This window comes from Lathyrus oleraceus, chromosome 1, assembly GCF_024323335.1.
Source record: "Lathyrus oleraceus cultivar Zhongwan6 chromosome 1, CAAS_Psat_ZW6_1.0, whole genome shotgun sequence".
NCBI lineage: Eukaryota > Viridiplantae > Streptophyta > Magnoliopsida > Fabales > Fabaceae > Lathyrus > Lathyrus oleraceus.
Window position 1 is genome coordinate 75,661,994 of NC_066579.1, and position 10,100 is coordinate 75,672,093.

General features: G+C 38.8%; 1 non-coding gene and 1 pseudogene across 1 annotated transcript; both read left to right on the forward strand.

Moving 5' to 3' along the window:
- The first annotated feature begins 434 nt into the window (after window positions 1-434).
- Window positions 435-541, forward strand: LOC127116068 (small nucleolar RNA R71). Its single transcript, XR_007801054.1, has one exon. It is a non-coding gene; the product is annotated as a small nucleolar RNA R71 (small nucleolar RNA).
- A 4,510-nt stretch (window positions 542-5,051) lies between these two features.
- Window positions 5,052-5,150, forward strand: LOC127116575 (uncharacterized; annotated as a pseudogene).
- Window positions 5,151-10,100: the final 4,950 nt, after the last annotated feature.

Sequence of the window (10,100 nt, forward strand, 5' to 3'; positions counted from 1 at the left end):
TCCATCCAGGATTATAGGTATTCGAGTATGGGTTCCCTTGGGTGTAGTTCACTTGCTCGAAGTGGGTTTCGTTTAATAGACTGCATTCTGTGGATTGGTGTCCTTGGGTTCCACATATCTCACAATCCGACGAAACTGCGGCTAGAGTACTCGGATTTATGCACATATGCTCGACTTTAAGGGCTAATGCATCCATTTTAGCTTGCATCATGTCTATAGAGCTTAGTTCATGCACTCCTCCTTGGGCTTCCTTCTTCTCCACTGTCGCTCGTTCGACTCCCCATGATTGATGGTTTTGAGCCATGTCTTCGATGAGGGCACTAGCTTCAGGGTAAGGTTTGTTCATCAGAGCACCGCCTGCGGCAGCGTCGATGGTCATCTTTGTGTTATAATGAAGTCCATTATAGAAGGTTTGAATGATTAACCAATTTTCTAAACCATGATGTGGGCATGCTCGTAACAACTCTGTATATCTCTCCCAAGCTTCGAACAACGATTCTCCATGGTTTTGGGTAAATCTAGTTATATGGTTTCGAAGAACGGCGGTCTTACTCGGAGGAAAATATCTAGCAAGAAAAACTCTTCTAAGGTTATCCCAAGTCGTAATGGAATTGGGTGGAAGGGAATCTAACCATGATAGAGCTTTATCTCTAAGGGAAAAAGGAAATAATCTTAAACGTATTGCCTCAGGAGAAGCTCCATTGGTTTTAAAAGTATCTCCTAATTGAAGAAATATTTTTAAATGTTGGTTAGGGTTCTCGGTTGCGAGACCCGCGAATTTTCTCTGTTGCACTAGTTGCAACAGGGATGGTTTAAGTTCAAAATTATTGGCTGGGATGATTGGGTTTACTATACTAGAACTAGGTTCTTCGTTAGATGGTTGAGCGAAGTCCTTAAGAGGTCTTTGGTTTTGATCTTCGGCCATAGCTCTCTTAATTCTATGAAAGAATAAACGTGCGCGAGCGTAACGTTCAGGTTCCGCCAGAGGGTTTACTAAGCTTAAACTTCCGGTGCTGCGAGTCCTTCGCATCGACCGGCGGGAAATAACCTAAGTCTAAACGATATAACAACAGGAAAATGAAATTTGACGAAATTGGTCCCCGGCAACGGCGCCAAAAACTTGATGCGTTGGAAAACTTGATGTTCGCAAGTATACGAACGCGTCAGAGTAATATAAAAGATTATCGTATCCACAGAGACCAAGTGTCAATCTATCGTTATCTGTCGTTATGGTGTTTATCAAAGGCAATCAAAATAAGTGTTTTTGTAGTGTGCAGTAAAAAGTAAAGTATTGAAATAGAATATAATTAATAAAGACACGGTCGAATGTAATTCACATAATTAAATGACAATCCAAGTACTTGTTAATAGAACTACTTATGGGCAATGTTTCCTACTTTGAAAAGAACTAATTTAACAGGACATGTCGTTTTCGCGTATTCAGAACCGAGTTGTACTCCCTAATCAAACCCTCTTATTGTCACTTATAAAAAGGCGCGCATTGCGTTAGAGTAGTAAACCTATTTTTAAGAAATATAGTATCTTGACTAAGTTGAAAAGAATTATAACCTGGATTTCTTAACCAAAAGAGGTTCTCACGAACCAGACTCTAAACTTATAAACGCGTCCGAAAATAGTTTTAAAATCTCTTTTCTTCTTGATGTTAAAAACTCCTAATGAACTAGACAAAGCGTTTTCGCTGTTTTTGAAATAGTTAAAAACAATAAAGTTTAAAAAGACGTTGGACGGCTTTCGATCTTACCCAACGGAATTGAAGTGCGGGAAAACTTAAGTTGAAAGTTAAAATAGCCCTTTAAGTGTTTCTACGAACAATTGTACGGATTACTGGTTTAATTACGATCCTTACATTCTAGCCTTATAAATTTAGCTAGACATGGTAAAGTAAAAGTGCATTAAAATAAATAAAAGTAGTGCGAGTGCGGAAAGTAAATAAAAGTAGTGCGAGTGCGGAAAATAAATAATTTAAAGCGAGTGCGGGAAATAAATAATTTAAAGCGAGTGCGGGAAATAAAATAAAGTAAAGCGAGTGCGGGAAATAAATAAAGTAAAGCGAGTGCGGGAAATAAATAAAGTAAAGCGAGTGCGGGAAATAAATAAAGTAAAGCGAGTGCGGGAAATAAATAAAGCAAAAGCGAGTGCGGGAAATAAATAAAGTAAAGCGAGTAATAAAAACCTGCTCCAATCGGAGGGCTGAGTAAATTGCAATGCGGAAAAGAAAATGGCAGCAGGATTAACTTGCTTCCAAAGTGCTCCAAACTCGAGTGCAGACTCTATCACAGACTCAATTACACAATTGTGGTAACACTCCAATGCGAAGCGATTACCACTTTATAAAACTGAATATATGCCTAAGTGAAACAAAGTTGCTTCTGATTTCGCCTTGTTCCAACATTCGGATCTTCGTCTGCTCTAAGTTTGGGTGATTGTAAAACTGAATTCGCGTTGCTATTTATAGGCAAGTAAAAGGTGGAATTGACTTGGATGCCCTTCAACTTGAAAATAGAGGAAACCGTTTTCCTCTTGTGGCGCCCGCCACAAGGCCATGGCGCCCGCCACAAGCACAAAGTGGGGCGCCTTAGTGGATGAAGTGGGGAAACGTGGGAGTCGAGGAAATTGGACTTGGACACGTCATGGCTTGGTCTGTGGCGCCCGCCATGGGGTAGGCCATAAGAGCAAAATGCTGATTTTTAGGGTTTTTGGCTCTTTTTCGCTCCTTTTCTCGATCGGGGCTCCTATTAAGATAAAAACCTGTAAACAAAGGAAAACACAGTAATAACACAACAAAACGATAATAAAATAACTAGAATGCATGTGAAATCGGAGTCGAAAATACGTAAATTTTAGTGTGATCAGCTCACCCACTTACTATCTGAGATCTGGTAGATTATACCTGCCTCAAGTAACTTAAGAACTTCTTTTTTAACAACATCACTCATTATAGGGTTTATTCTTCTCTGATGTTCTCTGGAGGGTTTTGAATCTTCTTCGAGCGAAATCCGATGCATGCATACAGATGGGCTTATACCTTTCAGGTCAGAGATATTATATCCTAAGGATGAGGGATGTCTTCGTAAAACATCTAAAAGTTGTTCTGTTTCCTCTTGGCTCAAGGTAGCACTGACTATAACTGGACGATTCATCTCTTCATCGAGGAACTCATATCTCAGGTTCTTAGGCAGTTCCTTAAGTTCTAAGGTTGGTTTCTTAGGGCATGGCATAGGATCTGGGGTAAGGGATAAACATTCGTAAAGGTTATCATCGATGTAGGGTTCCTAAAGTCATCATCTTCCATTATGGGGGTTGATGGTAACTTAATTGTTTTTATGATTTCTTTTTGTTCTAACTCCCTAACGCATTCATCAATGATATCTAAGGCATAACATGCATCTCCTATCACAGGTGCCATAAGAAATTTCGAAAGTATAAATTCTATTTTCTCATCACCTACCTCAAAGGTCAACTTTCCTCTCTTGACATCTATTATGGCTCCTGCAGTTGATAAGAATGGTCTACCTGGAAGGATTGGTATATCATTGTCCTCTTTGATGTCCATGACAACAAAATCAATAGGGATAGATAACTGACCTGTCCTAACAGGGATATCTTCTAAAATGCCTATCGGATACTTAACAGATCTATCGGCTAACTGAAGTGACATCTTAGTAGGCTGTAATTCTCCTAAGTTTAACCTCTCACAAACTGCTAAAGGCATTAAGCTCACACTAGCTCCTAAGTCTAGAAAAGCTTTTTCGATGACATGACTACCCAAAAGACAAGGAATGGATAAATTTCCAGGATCTTTATCTTTTTTGGCTAACTTATTCTCGGAAACGGAATTACATTCCAAGGGTTTCGGATCGTCTAGTCTACGTTTGTTGGTAAGGATGTCTTTAAGAAACTTTGCATAAGAAGGTATTTGGGTGATGGCTTCTGTGAAAGGGATTTCTACATGAAGTTTTTCTATAACTTTAATAAATTTCTGATATTGGTTATTGATCTAGGTTTGTTTAAGTCTTTGTGGATAAGGTATAGGTGGTTTATATGGCGGGGGTGGTACATAAGTTTTATCTTTAGGTTTTTCTCCTTTTTCTTGACCTTCCTATTTTTCAGATTCCTCTGGTTCTTTTACTTCGTCCGGGGGTTTGGTATATTTCTTAGAAGTTTTGGGTTCGCTCAATCTTGGTTTTGGTGGCTCATCATAAGCGTTTCCACTTCGTAGGGTAATGGCATTGGCTTGTCCTCTCGGATTCTGTTGAGGTTGTCCAGGGAACTATCCTCCAGGTGTGGTTTGGGGGGCTTAGTTTAAAGCTACCTGAGAGATCTGGGTTTCAAGCATCTTGGTATGAGTAACTATTTGGTCAACCTTGGTTCCTAACTGGGTAATCAGTTCATTAACGTGAATGTTTTGGTTCATGAACTCTTTATTTTGTTGGGTTTGAACAGTGATAAAATTTTCCATAATTTTCTCAAGGCTCGGCTTTGGTGGTACAGGTTGCATAGGTTGATTTGATCTTGGGACTTGGTAACTTGGTTGTCTTGGAGGTGCATTATTTTGAATAGGGTTATTGTTTTTATAGGAGAAGTTCGGGTGATTCCTCCATCCATGGTTATAGGTATTTGAGTATGGGTTCCCTTGGGTGTAGTTCACTTGCTCAAAGTGGGTTTCGTTTAATAGACTGCATTCTGCATATTGGTGTCCTTTGGTTCCACATATCTCACAATCCGACGAAATTGTGGCTGCAGTATTCGGGTTTATGCACATATGCTCGACTTTAAGGGCTAATGCATCCATTTTAGCTTGCATCATGTCTATAGAGCTTAGTTCATGCACTCCTCCTTGGGCTTCCTTCTTCTCAACTGTCGCTCGTTCTACTCCCTATGATTGATGGTTTTGAGCCATATCTTCAATGAGGGCACTAGCTTCAGGATAAGGTTTGTTCATAAGCGCACCGCCTGCGGCAGCGTAGACGGTCATCTTAGTGTTATAGTGAAGTCCATTATAGAAGGTATGAATGATTAATCAATTTTCTAAACCATGATGTGGGCATGCTCTTTACAGATCCTTATATCTCTCCCAAGCTTCGAACAGCGATTCTCCTTGGTTTTGGGTAAATCTAGTTATATGGTTTCGAAAAACGGCGGTCTTACTTAGGGGAAAGTATCTAGAAAGGAATACTCTTCTAAGGTTATCCCAAGTCGTAATGGAATTGGGTGGAAGGGAATCTAACCATGATAGGGCTTTATCTCTGAGGGAAAAAGGGAATAATCTTAAACGGATTGCCTCAGGAGAAGCTCCATTGGTTTTAAAAGTGTCTGCTAATTGGAGAAAGATTTTTAAATGTTGGTTTGGGTTCTCAGTAGCGAGACCTGCGAATTGTCTCTGTTGCACTAGTTGCAACAGGGAGGGTTTAAGTTTGAAATTATTAGCTGGGATGGTTGGGTTTACTATACTAGAACTAGGTTCTTCATTGGATGGTTGGGCGAAATCTTTAAGAGGTCTTTGGTTTTGATCTTCGGCCATAGCTCTCCTAATTCTATGAAAGAATAAACGCGCGCGAGCGTAACATTCAGGTTCCGCCAAAGGGTATACTAAGCTTCCGGTGCTGCGAGTTCTTCGCATTGACCGGAGGGTAATAACCTAAGTCTAAACGATATAACAACAGGGTCCCCTGCAACGGCGCCAAAAACTTGATGCGTGCTTTTCTTAAATATACGAACGCGTCAGAGTAATATAAAAGATTGTCGAATCCACAGAGACCAAGTGTCAATCTATCGTTATCTATTGTTATGGTGTTTATCTAAGGTAATCAAAATAGGGGTTTTTAGAGTGTGCAATGAAAAGTAAAGTATTAAATTAAGTTCAATTAATAAAGACATGCTCGAATGTAATTCACATAATCAATTAATAATCCAAGTACTTGCTAATAGAACTACTTATGGACAGTGTTTCCTACTTTGAAAAGAACCAATTTAACAGGAACTGTCGCTTTCGCGTATTCAGAACCGAGTTGTACTCCCTAATCAAACCCTCTTATTGTCACTTATAAAAAGGCGCGCATTGCCTTAGAGTAGTAAACCTATTTTTAAGAAATATAGTATCTTGACTAAGTTGAAAAGTATTTTAACCTGGATTTCTTAACCAAAAGAGGTTCTCACGAACCAGACTCTAAACTTATAAACGCGTCCGAAAATAGTTTTAAAATCACTTTTCTTCTTAAGTTAAAAACTCCTAATGAACTAAACAAAGCCCTTTCGCTATTTTTGTAATAGTTAAAAACAACTAAGTTTAAAAAGACGTTGGACGGCTACCGATCTTACCCAACGGAAATTAAGTGCGAAAAACTTAGGTTGAAAGTCAAAATAGCCCTTAAGTGTTTCTACGAACAATCGTACGGATTATCGGTTCAATTACGATCCTTACATTCTAACCTTTATACATTTAGTTAGACATGGTAAAGTAAAGGTGCATTTTAATTTAAATAAAAGTAGTGCAGGTGCAGAAAGTAAATAAAAGTAGTGCGAGTGCGTAAATTAAATAAAAGTAGTGCGAGTGCAGAAAGTAAATAAAAGTAGTGTGAGTGCGAGAAATAAATAAAAGTAGTGCGAGTGTGAGAAATAAATAAAGTAAAGCGAGTGCGAGAAATAAATAAAGTAAAGACAGTGCGAGAAAAAAATAAAGTAAAGACAGTGCGGGAAAATAAATAAAGTAAAGCGAGAGCGGGAAATAAATAAAGTAAAGCGAGTGCGGGAAAATAAAATAGATAAAGGCAAAGCAATAAAAACCTGCTCGAATCGGAGGGTTGAATAAAATGCGAAGCGGAAATGAAAATGGCGGCAGGATTAACTTCCTTCCAAAGTGCTCCAAACTCGATTACAGACTCAATCATAAACTCGATTACACAATTGTGGTAACACCCCAATGCGAAGCGATTACCACTTTAAAATACTGAATATATGCTTAAGTAAAACTAGTTTGCTCTAAGCTTGCATCTTCTCTAAGTTTGGATGATTAAACAAATGAATTCGAGTCTCTATTTATAGGCAAGTAAAATAATGGAAATGACAAGGATGCCCTTCAGTTTGAAATTGGGAGGGAAAACTTTCCTTATTGTGGCGCCCGCCACAAGTCCATGGCGCCCGCCATAAGAGCAAATTGTGGCGCCATAGTGGAGGTAGTGGGGAACGTGGTAGTTGAGGGAAGTTGAGCTGTGACACGTCATGGCTGGGGCCATGGCGCCAGCCACAGTGGGAGCCACAAGTGTAAAATGCTGAATTTTAGGGTTTTTAGCTCATTTTCACTCCTTTTCTCGATCGGGGCTCTGATTAAAGTAAAAACCTGAAAACAAAGAGAAACATAGTAATAACATAACAAAATAACAATAAAACAACTAAAATGCATACGAAATCGGAGTCGAAAATACGGTGAATTTCAGTGTCATCACATGTGTCACAACATCATAAAAGAAAACACCAAAGATGGAGATGTCATTACTGTGGAAATTTTGGCCACATAAAACCATTCTGCTTTAAGTTGTATGGTTATCCTAGTCCTTCTCATCATCAACCTAGACCCAAACACCACATCCCTGTCAACAGAAAACAATGGGTTCCTAGGACTGGTACTACTAACCCGATAGCTCACACTTCCTTCAGAGTTTCAGCCAAAGAAGACTGGTGTTTTGATAGTGGATGCTCCAGACACATGTCTGGAAGCAAAAACCTGCTAATTGGCTTTCATCCTCATGCCACCAGCTATGTAACCTTTGGTGATAGAGCAAAGGGTGAAATCAAGGGGATTAGAAAGCTAAACTTCCCTAGAGTCCCTAACCTTGACAATGTGCTACTTGTTAAAGGACTGACTGCAAACCTAATCAGTATCAGTCAATTTAATGTCTGATTACTAATAAAGAAAATGAAGTGATCATGAAAGGAGTCAGGTCTAAGGACAACTGTTATATATGGAGTTCTCAAGAAATGGGTTATTCATCAATGTGTACTCTAGCCAAAGAAGAAGAAGTGAAGCTATGGCATCAAAAATTGGGTCATCTGCATCTTAAAGGAATGAAGAGGATTATATCTGTTGAAGTTGTCAGAGGAATCCCAAACTTAAAGAGTGATGAAGGAATATTTCTGGGCTACTCAACAAACAACAGAGCATTTAGAGTCTTTAATTCCAGAACTAAAGTAATGATGGAATCTATCAATGTTATGGATGATGATCAACAGACTGATGTCACAGACGATGTTGAGACATCTCTAAATGATGCCCCAGCTGATTTCCCAAACAAAAGTAATAAGAGTGAACTCACTCAAGCTGAACCTGAAGCTGACATAATTATTAAGGGACCCTCTATCAAAATTCAGAAGGATCATCCTAAAGATCTCATTATAGGAGACCCAAATAAAGGGGTGACAACTAGATCAAGGGAAGTGATCTCACATGATTGTTTTGTGTCCAAGGTTGAGCCTAGGAATGTCAAGGAAGCCTTGACTGATGAATTCTGGATCAATGCCATGCAGGAAGAGTTAGGCCAATTCAAGAGAAATGAAGTATGGGACCTGGTTCCAAGACCTGAAGGAATAAATGTTATTGGAACAAAGTGGGTTTACAAGAATAAATCTGATGAACAAGGGGTGGTTACTAAAAATAAAGCAAGATTAGTAGCACAAGGATACACTCAAGTTAAAGGAGTTGATTTTGATGAAACATTTGCCCTTGTAGCTCACCTTGAGTCCATTAGACTATTGCTTGGAGTGGCATGTATTCTGAAGTTTAAATTGTTCCAAATGGATGTAAAAAGTGTCTTCTTGAATGGTTACTTAAATGAGGAAGTGTATGTTGAACAACCTAAAGGGTTTACAGATCCAAATCTTCCAAAGCATGCGTATAAGTTGAGGAAAGCCCTCTATGGTTTGAAACAAGCTCCTAGGGCTTGGTATGATAGACTCACAGTGTTTCTCATTGACAATGGATACAGGAAGGGAGGCATTGATAAGACCCTATTTGTTAAGAATGAGGGAGGAAAACTCATGATGGCTCAAATATATGTTGATGATATTGTGTTTGGTGGGATGTCAGATAAGATGGTTGAACATTTTGTTAAACAAATGCAGTCTGAATTTAAAATGAGCCTTGTTGGAGAACTGACCTATTTTCTTGGGCTACAAGTCAGGCAGATGGAAGATTCTATCTTTCTATATCAAAGCAAATATGCCAAAAACATTGTTAAGAAGTTTGGCATGGAGAATGCAAGTCATAAAAGGACACCTGCTCTTACACATCTGAAAGTCTCCAAAGATGAAAATGGTGTTAGTGTAGATCAAAGTCTTTACAGAAGCATGATAGAAAGTCTGCTATATCTCACAGCAAGCAGACCTGACATTGCTTTTGCTGTAGGTGTTTGTGCTAGATATCAAGCTGAACCAAAAGTCAGTCACATAAACCAAGTGAAAAGGATATTGAAATATGTCAATGGCACCAGTGACTATGGGATGTTGTACACTCATGGATCTGGATCTATGCTGACTGGATATTGTGATGCTGACTGGGCTGGAAGTGATGATGATAGGAAAAGCACATCAGGAGGATGTTTCTTCTTGGGGAACAACTTAATATCATGGTTTAGTAAGAAACAAAATTGTGTGTCTCTGTCCACTGCTGAAGCTGAATACATAGTAGCTGGAAGTAGTTGTTCTCAACTGGTTTGGATGAAACAGATGCTGACTGAATACAATGTCACGCAAGATGTCATGACATTGTATTGTGACAACCTGAGTGCTATAAATATTTCTAAGAATCCTATTCAGCACAGCAGGACAAAACATATTGATATTCGTCATCATTTCATTAGAGAACTAGTGGAAGATAAAATCATAGCCCTGGAGCATGTTGCTACTGAAATGTAGTTAGTTGATATATTTACAAAGGCTTTGGATGCTAATCAATTTGAATGTCTAAGAGGGAAATTAGGGATTTGTATCTATGAGAATTTGTAGCAATTAATTTGGAGTGGAAAAGGTAATAAAAATATTGTTTGCCCACTTAAAATAAAGTGCCCCATTTATGGTAAATCATCACC